Here is a 20,367-nt window from a genome sequence, read left to right as displayed (position 1 = left end):
GGATTTTCTATCCAGGAACTTTTTGCGGTGACTTCTCATTGCCAGCAGTGGATGTGAGGAGAAAAGCATGTGTGCTGTTCTAGGAGCTGATTGCTAAATTGCTTGTTTAGCTGCTGATTGGGTGGGCAATGGATACAATAGAGCAGAATTTATTTCTAACCACCTGAGCGGCTCACTGACAGGCTTTGTCCACAAAGCATAACTGCAGGTGGGTATGAATTCAACAGTTGCGGTGCCCTTCAATGGCCCTGTTTTGTAGCTGACCTTGCTTTGAGTATACCTGTATCTTACTTTTGCATGGTTCTCTTTTTACATCCCATTTCTTTCCCCTCCTCCTCACTAATTCCTGCTTACTATATTTTGTATTAAGTTTCTACCATGTCCCGACATGTACCAGAAAAAATGAATAGAAAGGCAGTCTTTGTTCCAGTTTTGATACCAAGAAAACACAGCACAATGTCAGAACACAGGAAAAAGATGGGAACTTAAACCAGACGTGGTCAGTAAATGCACTTGAATTTGGAACAGTAGGTGAAACAAAGCCGTCAGGCCCACATTGCTCTGAGCAAGATGAATTTATTAAGATGGACATAATTTATGAGACATCAGTCACACAAGAAAAACAGAAGGCTGGGACTATTTATTTACTATGCCTCTAAAACAGTTTCTGGATGATGCAACTTTGGTTTTGCATGATTTTTTTCTCTCTACAGATTCATTTTGGGATATCTGGTCCAAACTAAATTTCCTCATAGATAACAGATACTTCCAGTTCGTTACACTCCATTGCTGAAGAGTAGGAGGTGAGATTCAGTTCTCCTGGACTGAAATATCTATAATGCAGACTAATTGCTCCAAATTACTTTTATTGTTAGTTGAGAAAAATACATGTTTTTAATCCCAGATTTATGTGGTCTGGTTTAGGGTGAGACATTCAGGACAATGAACATCACATCTCAGAAGTGGCTATTTTTCTTCAGTGACTAAGGAGAACTAAATTTAGACGAAGGCAGCTATACTACAGATATTTAGGGTTTGAATATAAACTGAATTCTACCCTAGTTATTAAAAGACTATGATGGGTACGTGGCATCATAACGGCAATATTGCAAGTCATGAAATAAAAGGTACAGGACTGCACGCTTAGAAAACAGGGGTGCCTTGAGTGCTACTGATCTCATCTGCCTTTAACCTGGAGATTCACCTGATTCTACAAGGTTAGCTTTTCCAAAAAAACTACTCTGGGTTTCTCTCCTTGGTGGAGCTAGATCAGTGGAGATAATAGAGCTTGGTACACAATAAACCTGGTGAAATGTAGATATCTTAGCATGAGAGAAGTTTCTCCCAAGACAGCCCTCATTGTCTCATCTAAGCGTTTAATTCATTTGGGAGTCCACAACCTCCTGAGATGCCCCAGAGTATCCCGCCAGGGCTCCAGCTACAATTTGGAAGGGCACAGGTCTTCCATACATCCTTTGTAACATCTTTAGCACTGCAAGGGTGTCTTGGACATCTTGGACATCTTGGACATATGGTGTCAAGTGCCTCCATATAGGCTGCTGCATTTAGACTTAGGCCTCCACTAACCTAGAAGATCTCCTTCCCTCTGTTGGGATAGCTAGCTCAGATGTAGAAACCTACATCTTAGATATAATCTCTTTTCGTTACACACAACTATATTTTATGACTTCTTTCAAAACAGTCTATTCATTGATTTATGAAGAAATGTATGTATTTTGTATGTAATGTATGTATGCTTTTCCCTGCCTTGATCACAGAAAAGCACTAATGTAAGCACATGTGCTTAGATATCCTCGATTCTAGTGTGAATAACCGGATACTTTCAAATAGGAGAAACTTGTAAAAGACGTGTATCAGTTTCAGCCAGGATTTTTTTTTTTTCTTACCAATTATTTTTCTGCAATTCCTTACAGAGCAGAGTGTTCCAGGTTCTGCTTTCTGGACTGTGTCTACATTTTCTATCAGATCATGTCTCTCTAAAAGGGAAAAACATTACAGGTTGCAGAAACCAGAAATCTATGCCTCCCTTTACAGTGGTTTTTCTCAGGGCCTTTTTCATGCAAATAAATGCTCCCTCTTGCTTTTTTTTCCATCTAGCCCTATGGTTCCTGCATGTCAGACTGTGGAATGGCTCAGCTTGAGCGAGGTGCACAAGACCTCTCAGTCAAGATATGCTGTGAATGAGTATATAGTAAGCCCTCTGCTTATGTAGGTTAGATTAATCTTTTATCAAGTAGTTTCCCATTTCAGGGTGTTATAACCTCTATGCTATTACAGAAAAGGTGAGAAGCTGCTCCACAAGCAAGCTTGGCTGTGGCCAGATGCAGTTAGTTCAGTAATTATGATGAGTCAAACTGCAATTAATGACCAATATCATTCCCAAATGACTCTTCATGCTGGGATACTGTGATTTTAAATGGAGATTATCTTAATACTTCTTTTCACTGCTCCTAATGTTTCTCATTTGCTTACTGCAATCAGTCCAATAGAATGGTCCATGCAGGACTCACTGACTTGCAAATCAGATTTTCCTGTTTTCTTCTACATTTAGCATGCTTTTCAGTCTCAGCAAGATCAAGATATTTTTTACCAACTGGACTCTCTTATAAGAAGACCAGCTTTCTTTCTGTGCCATCTACAATACCTCTGTTGTACTCTTATGTCAAGTGCATGAGAAAGCTAAAATGTTTATATATGGAATGAATTTAGGGCTGACACTTTTTTAAAGAATTGATGGCAAAAGTCCCCACATTGTCGTTATTTTTGTTAAATTAGAGAAACACCTTTTCCCAGCAAATACATGTACCAAGCAAAAAGGCATTCATAAAAAACTTCAGTTTGTATAGCCTGTTTTACGCAGAAATAGTTATGGCTGACATCATTAACCATGTAAACTGAAGCTGAGCCCTTAAAACCATTTTTATACATGAGTAAGAAACAAATATCTCCATCTTTACATTTCAGGTATCTGTGATAGTTTGGAGTCTGTACTGTTTTGTGTCTTTCACTATTAGTTGAAATAAAGGGATGTATTTTCCATTTCCTTTTTTTTAAAAAAAAAAAAATCACTCAATAAGTCACCTATATCAAAAGTCATTTTGGACCCTGAGAAATGTTGTTGTTGTTTGCTCGCTTTGTTTCCTATTGGCCAGCTTTATTTCAAATAACAGATTTGTTCTAAAACATCAGCTGGACATAACTATGTTTTGTTTGGTTACATCAGACTGTCACAGAGGAAGACATATCTGAAAAAAACCCTGTTGTTCCACATGAGGTTTCCATACAGAAGTCTTCTGTCTTCACTTTCTTTGTATCCTTCCATATTGTTGTTAACATTCACTTACAACAGATATCAGTTTAGTTGTTTTATGGGAGAAATGTGGTTGAAGGGATGTAGCTTATCTGTCTCATTGACCTGTATCTGATAGTTTCTCTTATTCTAATCTAACATTTTAAATGTATTAGATATGTTGCTTCCTAAAGGTGACTTTAAAAGTGTTTTTTGGCTATTTACAAGAAACGGAGATGACAAAGACTGGCTCGAATGCAAGTGCTTTCGCTATTCAGTTGTCCCAGGAGCTGGAATGAATTTTAGTCCAGATTTCTTTTCTGGAGCCAGATCCTTGATGGCCCGTATTATAGATTTAGAAAATGTTTCTAATGAATTACTAGATCTAAACTGTAGCTGAAGTGCCAATCTGTATACAGTTAAAAAAACCAGTGCTACATTTTTACATTGCTCAGCTTTGCCATGTTTCAACAGAGAAGATTGAAAAGAGCATGAAAACATGCACATATTGAGCTTTGATATGGAAAGTGTATGATTTTAGTAATTGAATCATTTGCTAATCCATTTTGGACTTCATGCAAATGACGTCCAGCCCCCCAAAAAATTTCCTTCTGCACTTTCATACGTTAGACTTTAAGAACAGTTTTTGAATGGTAAGACTAGAAAGGAATTAAGTTCATTACCCAAGGAAGCCATGAATTCTCCTTGCCACAAACTTTTAAGAACCATGTAGAAAAACATCCATCAGGCACAGCCTACTTATAACAGATCCTCTTCTGGGAGCAGAAGGGAGGGAATAGGACTCTTAAAGATTCTGGCTGACAACTTTTTAATTATTCCTTTATAATGTGCTTATGCACAGTTACTATTGGTTCATTTAGGTTTTGGGGTTTTTTTTTGTTGGTTATGAATAGTCACATAGGCAGTTTTACAGTGTCATGAAAGGAGACTTACTGCAATCACTAGGGTAGTCACTGTATCATCTAGGCACTGCAAAAAGTTGAATTCCTTTAATGGGGGAAATCCCTTGTGGAGGATCTAGACCCATGTTTTTTGCTTCAGGATGAATACTTTCATAACTTAGCTGCAGCCCAAAGGATGGGTACTAGCAGTAGGTTAGCAGCAATGACTACAATTTGTGCATTGCAGTCAGTGCTGTCTCCATTTGCTTGAGAGATCTGGGGCTTTGCAGAAGCTGGTGAGTTTTGAAAAAATAATGTCCCTGCACTCAAAACATCTAGAAGTATCTTGTCCCCTCCCACAAAGGGGAAGCATGTAGAAGGGCCATGGTGGGACTGCTTGTTGGCGTGCTTAGCTCCTACTTCATATACTCTTAATACAACCCATGTACCTGAAATCCCTGGCTTCCAATGGAAAGAGTGACCTATTGGTTACACCTGCCTTGTCCACTGACCACTAAGAGTTTACACAATTAATTTGGAGTAGATGTTTAATTTCTCGACAGCCAATGTAAGGGAATTGAATCCCACTTCAAATCTAGTAGTCAAACCTTTATTCAATAACACTAGCAAATTAACACATACTCAGTAGGAATTCCCTAATGTGGTGATTACAAGAAGTGATAGATTGGCCAAATAAGAGACTCATACTTAACCATGCAAGAAAAAAAAATATTCTTTTGTTTTTCTTTTTTCAGGTAACAATATGCTAGGGTTATTATAAGTTTCTGAATTCAGTTGTGAAGTCATCATTCTTTTAAAAAAGATTGTTTCTAACTAAGAATCAGACTAGTACTTTAGAACAGATGTTTTGTCAAACAAATCAAAATTGTATGGGGAATTAAAGGATTTAACCTAGCTAGTCCTTGCAGGTAGCGGGAGTGACTAACATGATTATTCTGACAATTTTATCTCTTATTTTATTAATTGCCAAGATGACCTCTATCACTGGAAAAAAAAAAAAAAAAGAAAAAACCCACTACTTTCTCTACTTCCCTCCCCTGAGCTCTGTTTCTAGGGTGCTGATTTCTCTCAGGAAGAATGTAATAGTACTGAACTCCTGTTTACAAGTCAGAAAAAGTTAAATATCTCCTTTTTCCTTTCAAAGCAAGAGATAAGGAAATTAAGAAACACTTTCTTCCTATTTTGTAGGCTATATACAAATATATTTAACTATTAAATCCATTCATGAGATGATTTGTCTGTGGCAGAAGTGAGCAGTTATTGAAATAACACTGCCTCAGGTACCCACAGTCAGCCACAGTTATGTGTGTGCTTAGCCTACAGCCTCACTTGTTGAGAATTTCCTTGCTACTGGCCAGAGAGCAAATAACCCAAACAATATTTATTCACAGTAGTTTTAAACTTACAAGTCAGTCACATTATGTTATGTATATAAGCATACAAAGCTCAATAGCAGCCACTAGAAGGACAAGACCAAAACAATCTCAGGATTGAGCAGAAGTCTCTTTCCAAATCTAGCTAGTAGGTGATGGTTTGGGTCTTTCTCAGCTGCTCCTCATCCCTCACCATTGCAGATCTTATTAAGCCGTGTTCAGCAGAGGCTTAAACTCAGCAGTCAAGTCAATGCAGCCCAGCAAATGAGGAGCAGTCGCACTGCCAGTCTGCAGGTCTGCCTCCGACAGCAGACCTGAAAAATCACCTGCAGGCAATGGTGCCTGAAATGTCTCCTTTGTAAAGCAAAAGCAAATTTCAACCCTTAGAGACTGCAGCTGTGCCACAGTGGGCAGCGATCTAATCAGTACATCTGCCTGGACTGAAAGATGGTAAAGAAAAGCCGGGGTGAGTAGCTTTGCTGTCCAAAGATTGAGGGCAGATATCAAACGGTGTGTTTCTCTGAGGAGGGTGGATTTGCTCTACCTGCTTTCCATGCTGGCTGAACACACACGTCCTCCAGTTCAAAAACAATGGTGCAGTTTTATAATGGTGCTGTAATAAAAACTTCCAATTTGCAAATTGTCTACGTCCAGCATTTCACCCCTGGTAGTCCAATAGCCTTCAAAGAAACTCGTGGCTTCTTCATTTATGTGCCTTGCCTTTGCTTGGGCTAGCTTTTTTTTGTGTGGCATCTACCTCTATCTGACAGTAACTATTTGAATTATTACCCTGTTGTTTATCTCCCTAATAATAATCTAGAGTGAAAAGTGCGTTGGGTTATGTGGAAGAAATTAATAATTTTATTATTAACATAACAAAGTTAGCAAAAAGGATCAGGTCTGCAAGGTGTTTCGTACAGCTTAGAAAAAGATCTATGCAAAGCTTGAACCACAAAGAACAGCATGAATTTTAAACAAAGGTACTAGTTAAGCAGTCATTAACTTCAGTGGAACTGAAGAATTGAAGAAACTGGAGTTTTGCCTTCATCGCTTGAGCTCAAATCAGATTCTTGTAGTTCAGGTTTATATAAGGGTTGGAAGAAGAACTTCCACAGTCAAATCTCCCAAGCTGATTTTTTTTTTAAAGAACTTTCCATAGATTTATCTTTAAAAAAATACATACATTTGCAGAACCCTGTGGAACTAATTTTTTAATTTTTTAAAAATTAAATTACTCCACCCCTTCAGGTAATCCACATGAGGAAGTGGGAACTGATAGGCTAAATTGCTCTTTGTACCACGGTCCTGGATATCAGTTTTATTAATCTTTGTTTTCTTTCTAATTATTTTACCCATAGAACATGAATTGGAGCATATCCGACAGACATTCTTTATAGAAAAAATGGATCTCACTATGTAAACAGGTGCAGCACACTTTAAAGAAATACTTGCAGTAGTATTATTTCATTTTAACAATAGAAATAAAGCTCAGGTGACTCTAGAAAATTAATGAAAATTACTGAGCACAGTGGATGGAGTAAAATAATAGAACTATCTCCCAGGACATTGAGTATCTGGAGGTGCTAGACTGCTACCCCTCCCAGTCAGTACAGATGCAGTCTTAATAACTATGGTATTCAGTTTATTAGCCTTTCTGATGGTGATAACCCTGGTCTCATCAAAGCTGTCACAAGCTGTCAGACAAACAAGCACCGTTGCCCTTATCTCAGAACACAGAAGGATATGGGAGACCTTATCACAAGCTACTTCCCATAGTGCTGCCCACTATACAAATAAAGAACAAAAGCAGTTATGTTAGAAAGGAATTATAATCTGATATTAAAATACTGGCAAGAGCATATAGCTGCAGAAATACTGCAGAAAACAGGAAACAATGAAGCAATATTGAGTTGTACTATGGACAGCAATCTCGACCCAGGATAATGAAAATGGTGCTCAGTGTCCAAGGCATCACAGCAAAGGCAAGGATGAGGAAAGGAACCGCAAGAAAAGAATGAGGAGATGTGCAGATGCTTTATGCTTTCTGAAAGCCAACAGGGAGCATGGAAGGAAGCAAGACATATTGTGTTTAAATAGAGCAGAGTGGAGCATTGAGGACCTGCCAAAGCTGACTTTGTGATATTACTTTATAAATGAGTGGAAGTGGTGATTCTGCAAAAAGAAAAGGTGAGCTGAGTGTTGCTGCACTGGAGCAAAAAAGCAAACTCATGTTACACATCTCTTCAGACTAACGAGGGAAGATGTATATGTCTGTAGCCATTCTGCAAGTAGATTGCTCTTGAGCAACACATGGGGTGAATTGTGTGTACAATAATGCCTAGTGCCACAGCCTGTTGGCCTCAGTGAGCTAATGCAATATGAATTTTATTTAGCAAATGTAAGTTCAGGAACCACTTGGAAGAAAATATCACTGTGTTGCCCAGTGTGCAGCACATTCTGTGTATGGCTACGAAGTGAGCTGCTGACTTATGTCTCTGCCTCAAAATATTTATTCCACTCTTTTGCCAGAGCCAGAAAAGACAATTGCAAAGCAACCATCCCTAAATTGAGTTTTCATTTTGTGAACACAACATCAGCACTGCACCTTGCTGATCAGACTACAAGTATTTTGGCAAAGTCATAGTGCTGCCAAAGGACAAGCCTTTTATCTTCTTTCTTTCCTTGCCCTGAAGACAAGGAAAAAAAGCCAGAACAATGCAGTTGGATTGGTTCATTTTCAGTCACCTATTCCTTAAGAAAAGTTCTTTCTTCTAAAATGTGCAGCCCCAAAGCTGATGTCATTTATCGGCAATAAATATTGATAAGGAAAGAGAAGGGAACGCATATATATACACACACATAACCCTAGAGTGAGGAGCGCCTCTAACTGCTGCCACTCTTCCTAAGATACCGAAGGATTCTGGCTGGACAAAGGTAATGTATGCAGAATTTCATTTCAGTATTAGAGATTTTAACCACAGAGTCACTTAGTCAGTATTGATTGGACACTGTGTTACAAAGGCTAATGTAGTTAATATCTAAGTTGTACCAAATGTGACAATTGAAAGAAAATGTCTGCTTATAATAATCCCAGAGCAAGAATCTAGAAATAAATTATATCTTCTGCTTCAAAAGCACACCTTCCACCTGTCTGGATGAGAAATGGCTTCAGTGAAGTCTAATTTCCATGTTTCTTTAGATCAAAACATAACACTTTGACTCACTTGCTTCATTCTTCAAACATAAGCATAAATTAATCCATTTTGCAGAGGGTGGTCAATCACAGGAAATGCTTTTCTCATGTCATTTGAATTATTGTTATGTTCAATTTATTTGACTTGAGTATTGGGATGTACCAGTACAGCTGAACTCAGAATTTTGCCATCTAGAAATGTTAACTATCTGTCCAAGCTTTCAGGTATATACAGTGTTAAAATGTCTATTATATCTTATAGTATGCAGTAAGCTGATTGCATTTTATTAATACAGAGTGAATTTTTGTTTTACAAAATGAAAGTTAAAGATGTAAACTTAGAGAAGGTAAAAAAACTTCTATCAAAGTAACTGAAAAGTCAAATATTCCCATTCTTACAAACTTCAAAACCTGCTATGCCCTGAAAGTTTTATCAGCTGGCAGGAAAAAGCCTCTGCGGAGGAGTGAAGTGCCAGGACTAAACATAAAAAGCCTGGACTGTATTTTTCAAATAAAACTTATAGCTTTTTAGCTATAGATTTTATTTTTTTACGTTCCATCAAATTTACATGAAATTCCGGTTTTCAAGCAGAGCTACCTAAAAGTGCATTGTTAGCATTTGTCTTTTCAAAAACATAGAAGTCATTTAGTCGATTGAATAATATTGACATGGAAGGATAATTGTATCTGGGAACTGTTGTCTTTTGACTTTGAAAGTAATGCCAAATACATTTACTCCAAGTGACAGATTTGATTGTATGGTCTGACAATCGATGATGTGCAGTAGTATTTTAATCAAGTTTAATTCTGGAGCTAGAAATGTTTTATGTTTCCAGTTGTAGCACTTTTCTGGGGAGTCCCAGAAAGATCTTGTTTCTGCATGTAAGAACAAGATAACTCCTCAGTGGCCAAAGATATCCGTTCAAGTTTAAGATTTTATTCTTCATTAATATGAGTGAGATCCCTGCTTCTACCTCATGCAAGTGATTTCTGTATGAAAGCGTGGCAGAACAAGCTAAAGACTGAGTATCTGAATGACGTGAGGTCTTTGGTGTGACAGGATATGTCTTATTGATTTATATCATGCAATGGAATACAGTACTGAAATAAATGATCAATCTAGTTGCAACCTATCTAGTACCAGGAGCATTATAGTCACCAGATCACATTTTCTTGGTGTTTTCATAGGCTGAATAGACCTCATAAGAGTTAAGATTTCTTAGCCCAGGCACAATGCCACCATAACGTAGCTATGAAACCCACTGGATTCAAACTCACATCTCTGCATGGCAATGCTGTGCTACCATTTTTGTTAGTATCGGTTTGGGAATCGATACATCAAGCTCATTACCTTGTGAGCTCATGAAAGAATACAGCACATCGCATAGAATAACCCAACAGCTTTTGGTCTGAACTCAGACAACTTAGTCTTGCATTGCTACCATGCAAGGGAAAAGAGAATTCACTTTTCTTCTTTGATTTAATCTCCCTAGAGGTAGGTTGAAACTCCGCATAGTTGAGCATCTATAAAAACCCAAGAACTTATCTTGTTCCAACAGCAGCTTGATTGTCACCTTCTGATATATGGACTCATGCCTTATATTTGTTCATGAACACTTTGCTTTCAATATTAGCCCTAAGATCTTTTGGCTGGGTGTAAAAGTCACATGGTACATTTATGTTCTCTGATTGATTGCACTCCAACCTAAGTGGAAAGTCTTTCCTGTGTTGTAAAAATGATAATGTTTCTAGCTATGCCTATACTTATTAGCACCTAAATTCAGAGGAAATCACTCTCAACCTAAAAGGTAAATGCTGGCAAAAGCACCGCTACATCAAGCCTTTTACCATGGCATTGTATGCTGTGACATGTGTGTTGGAATACTCCTACTGCAAACTAGTGTGGAATACTCATAAAATATGAACATAAAAGGGGTCTCACACACAACAAAAGATGTCTGAAAAAATTAATATTTTCCAGTGTTCTGGCAGGCCTTTCCCAGGCCCTCTGCACAGGGCTGAATTTTAGTTGGAAATTTAGCCCCAAATGAGGGTTATAAGTGGACCTGCTTGTGCCCAGTTACAGACCACAATGTACAGAACTTGCTCCTCAGTGAAGATGAAAGTATCGGAGCTCCTGCACTATTTATAAATGAGTCACACCAAAGCATCTGTGAAGAAAACTAACACTCTTTCTGGACCCCCATCATTATTCTTTTTATTATCATTATTTTCCCTACATTAAGCAGCAATTTCTGACACCACAGATGATGTAGGCTGACTCGCTCACACAGGACTAGACAGCAAGTAAATCCACTGACTTCAGTAACATAAACCCAACATAAATAAAAGGGAGATCAGATCAAAAATCTAGAGGCAATTTCAGGTGTTAAATAATGAACACGTTATGAATAATGCTATAAATGTCATCTCTTCCAAGTCATCGTTCTAGGAACAAGAAATATTTGTTCTATTCAGTGAAAGAAGAATGAAATGCAAGCTGTTTTTCCAGGACCCTGGTAACTTGCTGTTAAATTTTTGAGATGTGAATCCATCCTTCAGTTCCTGCCAGAAGTAAAAGCTCTTAACGCATTCTTCTCACCTAACATCAACATGTTTATTTAATCACTTAGCAGAGATGGATTGGTGGATTTTTTTTGTATTTTCATTGTATATTTATGGTTTTAACAGGTGTTATCCCAATAGTTTCCCTGTCAAGCAGGATTTCCTAGATCTCTACCACTGACCTCTACTGCTCACACTGTGGATTTTTCCCAGAGGCCCACTCTAAGGTTTATTATGTTTGATGTTTTTTATTATGCCTGTTTTCCTTGCTCGCTTCAGTCTGTTTTAAGATAACTGCTTGAGCTCAAAGTTACTCTTCCTCGGGATTTTGCCGCATCTTTACTCTTTACCAACTAAAAAAGACACGTCTTCCTGCATATCCTCAATAATACAAATCCAGCCTAAATGATTCTGTGGTTCTGTGATACGTAACCTTTGCTTCTTCTGACATGTAGAAAAAATATTGCATGAATATGAGTGGGTTTCAGACTGTGCACATACTGTGGTATTTGCTTCTATAAGGCATCTTAGCAGCCAGAGGTCAATAGCCAATGTTATTTCACGAAGGTTTTGTTTATGTCTAGTTGTAAGATGTAACTTGAGGGTGATCATCACCATTTACTGGAGCCATTACAATGGTGATTTGATCAGGAAACAGGGAAGCAGGAAAGGAATGGAGACAAAACTGTTGATGTGTTCAGTGCTCGACTCCACAATATCAGTTCCCAATACGGATGATGCAGGCTTGAGCAGGACACTGATATGACCCTACTGAACAAATTAATGGGCTTTTTTTTAATAAGGAAATGCTGCAAATTCAAGATAACTTGAATAAAGAAATCAAAAGAGGGTTGATCCACCTGTTACAAGAAACACACAACTTTATGTTACCTACGGTCCCTGTCCCAATGCAAGGTGAAGTCTTCTCTCTGTAGGAGATAGTGGTGCCCACGCACCATCATACGCTCATTTGCGCAGTTTCAGCGCATTCAGCTGTATCAGGTATCAACGGAAATAATCTTCTATGTGGCAAGGTTGACTTTGCAACAGTTTTGTGTCTTGCTTACATATCACGTTACACCACAAACTTCATGCAACAGAGATTAATGGATTTTGGTTTTTGTTTTCTTCTCTGTAGAAATGGATCTACTAACTGCAATCATTTTCCTGGCTGCTTTGCTACACCAGTCTGATGGACAAGTAGGAGCATTCATCTATCCAAAAGAGCTATATCGGAGCACATTTTACAGATATCTGACATGGCATAGTCTGGTCTAGTGATCTCTAGAACTTTACAGTTCAGGGCTGAAATTATTGTTAACATGTTAACATAAGACAATAAAGATGAACTCTCATTTTTCACAGAGTTTAGTATTAAAATATTTCTTCTTCCTATCAAAACAGTCTTCTCTTCCAAAAAAAATATGAACTGAAGCTATTCTAAAATAGTTTATCTAAGTATCAGAAATCTAATCTTCACCTCTCCTTAGAGAGGATTAATCTTGTAAGATGTAAATATCTACTATGTAGGCACTTGAATGTGAGCTATTTATCAGGATCTGCTTACTAATGAATGAAAAGAAATGAGTACTTCAGGGATGCCAGTCATCTCTTTCTTCAATACATCTCGGGTGAACTATGTTGTAAGTTGCTTGTTTCCTTTACCTGAGTATAGCAGCAGCCTAAGATAACTGGATGAGATGTTATTTCTACCACTGTAAATGTCTTAAGTTAAACAAGATGTACAACACCTCTTGGGGTAGGTTCAGTTGCCCAAACAGAAGTGTCTTAGTGCAGCGTGAGACCCTCCAGGGTATCTAAGCCATTCATGGGTGGCTGTACCGACAGCTATACCTTTCTGGAGCAACAGTCTGAGGCTAGGTAGGGCTCTCTGGGCATTTCAAATGGCATTAGGTGCTGTTTTAAGCCACTGACTGCAGCGTTTAAAACCTAGAATTGAGCTCTGAAGGCTCATATTACTCAGACATTTCAGAATTCAGTCTCTCTTACTTTATGATTTTCTCATTGACCATAAAGGCAAACTGAGATGACTTTTAGATGTTTATATCTACGGTATAGATATCTAAAATTAAATAAGATGAATCAGTGCCTAGAAAAGAGACCATCACACTAACAGTGGAACTCATCTCGCTGACTTAAGCATTAAAGTATGAGTTGTCCAGATCTCTACCAGCCTCCCTCTACAAACAAAGGAAGGAGAAAAAGGTACTTGGAGGAATGGTTCTTCCAGTCCTAAAAACGAGTTCAGATTTTGTGGGATGAGCTACCTCTGCCCTCTCCAGTAATGACAAAGAGAGTGCAGGTGTCTAGCTTAGACTGAGATGTCTCATTTTTAGACATTAAGTGGAAAGAATCCTTTCCTGAGGGATGTTTTAGTCTGAAAACACCAGTGTAAGTATTCCAACTCTTTTTCTCTGCAAGGATTCATGACCTGATGTCACTACTTAAGAGACAATCTAAATCATTCATTGCTTTCTTGACCTTAGGTATTTCAGAAGATGGTCTGCAAACAGTCCTAAGTTCTGATCCAACTTCACACACTTCCAAAGTTTGTAAGTGACAAGAGTTAGGGACATTTTTAGTGCACACAAGAAGTCAAAGACAGGCTTGAGATTTGGTTCCAGAGCTAAGCTTTCTCCATGTTTGACGTAGAGATATCTGAAGGTAGAATTCCTATCTACAAATTTCACTTAGGGTCATGTCTCCTAATGAAAAGTACAGTTCAAATCAAGGAAGGAACAAAAAAAATCAATTATAAGAATAGAAGAACCAATAAAGGAAAGTTGGGAATTTCCAAGAAGCTTTAGTTTAACAAGAAGCTCATAATTTATCTTGCTTATTAAACTTCTGATAACTGGAACCTTCACTGTTATTGTTTTCCAGGGTTTTCAGTATAAATGAATGGACATTTCCTCCTTTCCTCATTTTAAATTTCAAAACCAAAAACAGATCCTTGAGCAACACAATGAAATATGGAGATCTGTAATTCCCACAGCCAGAAACACGCTGAAGATGGTAAGCTATGCATTGCAACTAGCCTGCTCTCCACACAATTAGCAGAAGATTTTAGCCTTCTAAACAACCCACACTCAGTGAAGAGAGAGGGCAGGAAAGGTGTTTTGGGATTGAGATGAATAAATCAGAATTTTATCTCTTTGTTTCTGCAGGCTTCCTGCTTAATTTTGCACACATCGATGCTGCAAGCACTTGTAAAATCATTGCAAAAGTCTCAAGGCAGGCCACAAGCACTATTCAAAACCTCTCTCCTAACCAACATGCCTTAGTTTCTCCACTTAGCAAAACTCAGTTAAGCAACATCGGAAATGTTCCATGCCTAGGGTTATTTGTCTACAAAACTACAAACACAGGCTTGCCCCAACTACATCTGTTTATTGCTGTCAAACCTATGTTAATATAGCCTGCACTGTGGATCGCAAGTTCTTGCCTTAAGTCTGCTCATTGCAACAGACAGGAACCGCAAGCCTTTTCAGGGAGAGTATTTAAACCGGGGATAAGGTACAGAACGCAGTGATGGCTCTCAGATTACGCATAATACTAGTCTGTGGGATAACCACCTCCCTTAGGAAAAAACACATGCACTGGATGAAGGAAAGTATGTGTAAAGCAAAAGTGGAGCAGCAGCAACATGTTTCTGAATCACACACTGTCAGGAGGGCAGAGAAGTCCTAGATCTGCCTAGCCATTTGCCCTCAGCTGAGCTTGCTTTGCCACCAATGACAGGACCTGAGGGAATGGCAGGAAGATATGCCAGGGGAGCTTTAGGTTGGACATTAGGAAAAGGTTCTTCACCCAAAGGGTGGTGGAGCATTGGAACAAGCTCCCCCAGGAGGCAGTCATGGTGCCAAGCCTGACAACATTTAAGAAGCATTTGGATAATGCCCTCAGGCATATGGTGTGAATTTGGGGGTTGTCATATGCAGAGACAGGAGTTGGACTCGATGATTGTTGTGGGTCCCTCCCAACTCAGGACATTCTATGATTCTATGATCACTGCTCCCACCCCCATCACCCTTGATGTTCTTTGTTATCCCTGTCCCATGAGCAGATGAGCTGGTCGGTGCTTTACGGTTAAGTCTGCAGAGTAAGACTTGCAAACATTCCCCAGGTCCAGAGTCCAGCTGGTGTCTATCACTACGTGTCCGCTGCACCTGGGCTGAAAATCAGGTTTATACCATTTAGTGCACTGCACCCTGCAAAGTTAACTCAGACACAAAGCCAAAACAAAGCAACAGTATGTTATAAAATTCCTATTAATTAGGACTGTCTGGAGATCAGGACTGTGTGATACTGTGCAAAATAACCTGCTCTGCAGCCTTTAACAGCTGAAGAAATGTGGTGCCCCTGGCCCAGTAGTGTAAACTGGCACGACTCCTCTGCCTTCTGTTGAGGATCATGGGACCACTCAGCGCACAACGGCCAAGTCAGTCCCCATTTTTTTTTTCTTCTCATGGACTGCATTAACCTATCTGTGACCTGGATACTTCTTCCTTTGTGTCTTTCAGGTGTGGATTGAGAAAACTGCCAAAAATGCTTAGAAATGGGCAAATAAGTGTGGATGAAAATCAGGCCAAGAGATGAGAGCATCATTAATGGTACATGAAAAATATGGAGCCTAAGCTGATGGATTAATAACAATTTGCAGATGATCCCTGTGCATGTGAACTATAAATAAGGATAACTTTTAACCTGTTGTAGAATATCTTTTTAGGATTATTAAACACAAAACCATCATCTTTGTCAGATAAATACTCTGAAAGACAAATTGTTGGCACTTGAGAGAAGGGATGCTGGGTACTTGCCCTATATTTGTACCTTCCTTGAAGCGTCTGCTTTTGGCTCCTGCTGGAGACAAGACGGTGCAATAGATGACTGTTGGTATGACTAAGTACAGACATTTTTGTGTAACATTTTATCATCAAGTAAGTATCTGTGACTGAAAGCTCACCAAAATCAGAGCGACATTTCCTGCAGCTTTCATAGGATCAGGTGTACTATCCTCTTCTTAAAATCACAGGGCAAATAGGTTGGCATTGTAGAGATTTTTTTAGGAGGTAGCTACAACCCCTCTGTCCTACCTCCCACCTTACAGCGTGCTTCTCTCCTAAGTAATAAAATAGGCTTACTTCTATTTCACGTGTCATCTGTGGTGAGAAGGTATTACTATCATATTACCCAAGAACATGGGCTGAAGAAATTCAAGTCTGGTACGGTCAGTCCTCGAATTTCAAGGATGGATTTGGAGCAACCATGAAAAATGTCAATACCGAGAGCTATACTCAGGTATGGAGAATTGAAACAAACTGCAATGATATGCTAGAATTACAGGAGTACACTTAAGGGAGCTGGGAGATATTTATCATCAGAAAAAAAAATTATTAGTGTCATCAAATCATTATCTATCATTCACACTCTGATCCAAAGATGAATGATAAATTAAAACTCTTTTTCATCTAACTCTGAGGCAATGGAACTAGTATTTTGGAAGAGCTGTCCAGAAGAGAAATATTATTCTGTAGGGAAAAAAAAATCAATACCTTTAATTTAGAACTAAATATTTTATGTATAGGGATTGAAATACCTGATTAAGAAATGTCAAAGCAAAATATCTATGATGAAAATATTTGCTTTTAAACTTCAGTGTCCTGTCAGAAACTGTGTTCAAAAACATTTGGAAACTGGAGGACATGGTTAACTCATTTTTCTATTTCTTCTTTCTGACAGCTAAACTGTAAACTTAAAAGCTAAATAGACAAAAATAAGAATTCAATAAAACATGACTCTGAAATAATGTGTTTATTTTTTATTCTACAGCTAATCTAGGACAACAGTTACCAGACTGGATGTGCAGTTGCATACTGTCCTAGGAACCCGTTCAACTACTTCTATGTTTGACAATACTGTTCTCCGTGCCACCTTTTTACTTATTTAAGATGCGATAATTACGGATACGTTTTCAAAAACTCCTGCGGTCCATTGGTCATGGGTAGGATAAAATGATTACAGTTTACTTTAATCATTTATAATTTTGAAAATACAATTGTGAATTGTGGGTTTAACATCAGGTTGAAGAGCAATATTTATTTTATTTCATATTGAAACAGATATTAGGGAAATTTTAGCATATGAACAAAGAAAGGTCCATCTCTGCAGAATCAGGCATCATGCACAAATCATCCTCTAACTTTCACCACAAACAAGAAAGTCAAATTCAAAGTGAAAGTCAACAGCAAATGAATACTCAGAGAGGTAAAGAGCACATCTGGAACAGCTGCATGACAGAACGTGTCTGCTGAGGTTATTTCCTTGTAAGACAAAATCACTTGAAAGCGATTAGAAAAGCAGAACTAGGAAGCACATAAGATTTTTTTTTAACTGATAATGCTGTAAATGCAAAGAATCGATTAATTTTTTCTTTCTCTAAACCTTATTGTCCCTCTTATTTAAAATCAAAGTTCTTGTATTCTATGAATATCTGAAACTAAAACATGACTGCCTATGAAAATAATTTTGTCCAAAAACTTCTGGATATCTATCATTGCGATAAATAACATAAATTCTTCTTAATGGCTCAGAGCTGCACTCTGATCTTGTTTTGTGCTGTATTTCTTTCAAATTTCAGAGGAAATGACGCAATGCAAATAGCTACACCTTACAAAAGCAGACCAAAATGTGCAGACCGTCCAGGCCACTGTGACAGAGGACTTTGCAGTAAGTGAACGTATTCTCCTCCTTACAACATTACCTCAGATAATAACATTACCTTACAGATAATAACATTACCTTACAACAAACATTACCTCAGATAATAACATTACCTCAGATAATAATGTTATTCCTTTGTAGCATTTTACTTTTCCGTAGTTGATTCTTGCTAATCTGGATGAAAGATCCTAGAACTGCCTCTTTCATTTCTCCCCAGAAATAACATTGGTTAAACATCCCACCAGAACAGGCGCAATCTTGGGTAGGGGGGTTGGACTGGCTGACCTCCAGAGGTCCCTTCCAACCTCAACCATCCTGTGATAACGGGTAAATTGTGTTGCTGATGAGCAATAGGTGCATTATCACACCGTCAATCTTCTGCTGCCCTCTTCTGGAAAGCTCAAGACAAAATATCTCGATATACATCTATATATAAGGGCACAAACAGATTGTCAGGCTTCACACGTCTGTATGTATGTGAAGATCTGCACAGGCCCTTGGGTTCTGCAGCCTTCCATGTGGAGCAAGTCAAAGTGTACAAATAGATGGGAACTGTAAGACATCACCTTTCTGCCTGCATTCCCTTTTCTATAATATTCAAGTAATTTTAACAGCAGAGCAGAAGTACAAAGACTGTATAGACATGAACATTTGGAATTTTTGGAAAATACAGAAGTATCAGACCAGGACTTTGTTTTCAATTAATATTTCTTGGTTTTATTTCTATCTCTTGTATTTTAGCCAATCCTTGCAACTATCTAGACTTCTTTGGAAACTGCATAAATCTGAAAATCTTGTTTAGCTGTAACCATTTACTGGTGAAGGAGAAGGGTCCTGCTACCTGTAGATACACCACTCAAATCATACAATGTCCTGGTGGATGTCATTATAGCTGCTGTGAGACTTATTAAGAAAGAGTAGAACTCACTGTGGAGTATATTCGCTCTCAGTGCATCAGCTTGGATTGCCCCATATGTAACATTTTTTTTCTGAAATCTCACCATTACTTCAGTCCTAAATAAGTCTAGTAGCTCAAAATAACCTCTGATGTTATTTTAGACTTTGTAGAAATCATGCTTAAGCTACTAATATGTTACTTTGTGGTTTTCCTTGCCATGGATCTTCCACTGATTTATTTCTTTTTAACAGGAAACATACTTTTAAAACACTTTAGTTTTTTGCAAAATATGTTAAATGCCACTTAACTTTCTTCTGTTACCTTTTCTTTAACTGTTAAATAAACACATGATTTACCACCTGTTCACAAACCAAGCTTTTCATTGAAGTTATTGATAATTCAATTTTTTCATTTGGAAAATTCCTTATGGATATTTCAAGGCTCTTTGATACTTCATGTGAGTAGGGATGAGACAGGAAAAGAAAGACAAAGCAAAAAGTGACGCATTTTTTTGTACGGCCAAAATAAGAGGTACATGTTGAATCTGCTGACTTTTACTCTGTGGCCTAAACACAAAGCTTCTGATACATCTGTGAATGTAGGCGATAAATGATAATTTTTTTTCATATGGCTCCAACAGTTGAGAAATACGAAGCTTTTTAAAAGCATTCATGCAAAGAAAGAGGTATGTATAACCCTTCCCACCCTCTCTATGACTAAGTCCCACACCTTCTTGGAATTTATCTGGTTTTCTCCAGAACCACCCAGAAACCGTGTTAGTATCAATTCCTAGCAGTGCACACCTTTAGGATGTCACCAAGAGGATTAAGTTCAGCTGAAGGCCTTAGATGTCCCTTCTCTCACCTCTATTTGCAGGTAGCCCACCAGCTTCTGCCTAGGGGGAAGTTTAGCTGGCTCTGCTGCACGTGGTCACAGTGCCATGTTAGTCAGTGTATTGCTTCTAATTATGCATTTCCTTGAGTAAAGTTTTTCATTTCATATCTTTCCAGGCCCTTTACAATGCAGGGCATGACTTCAAAGGACTGCGTATCTATATTGACGCAGAACTGACGACTTCCATTTGTTACCTGTCAGTGGCATTGGTTACTTGGAGAAATTTTATGACCCATTTAATGAGGGGCATTATCACAAACATGCCTCTTTAGATACTATTATATTGATAAAATAGTATTTCAGAATCATCTTACAGCTTTTTTTTTTACGTTATAGCTTTTATCTGATCTTTATATTTCTAACTTTAATAAAAAGGAACAAAACAAAATAAACACAGAGGAAATAGAAGTTCTTTGCTTACAATTTATAAACTTTGATAGACATTAAAAAATGAGCAAACATCTGGA

General features: G+C 38.1%; 1 pseudogene across 1 annotated transcript; it reads left to right on the top strand.

The window, feature by feature from the left end:
* Positions 1–12,504: 12,504 nt before the first annotated feature.
* LOC309587386 (cysteine-rich venom protein TEL1-like) lies at positions 12,505–19,905 on the top strand (annotated as a pseudogene). Its single transcript has 8 exons — positions 12,505–12,564; positions 14,269–14,400; positions 15,909–15,998; positions 16,541–16,686; positions 17,227–17,312; positions 18,026–18,114; positions 18,850–18,951; positions 19,883–19,905. The product of its transcript is annotated as a cysteine-rich venom protein TEL1-like (transcript).
* Positions 19,906–20,367: the final 462 nt, after the last annotated feature.

Source organism: Platalea leucorodia (genome assembly GCF_965183815.1).
Source record: "Platalea leucorodia genome assembly, chromosome: 3".
In the NCBI taxonomy this organism is placed as follows: domain Eukaryota; kingdom Metazoa; phylum Chordata; class Aves; order Pelecaniformes; family Threskiornithidae; genus Platalea; species Platalea leucorodia.
The sequence above is the reverse complement of the archived record's forward strand: the minus strand, read 5'-3'. Positions and strand labels throughout refer to the sequence as shown.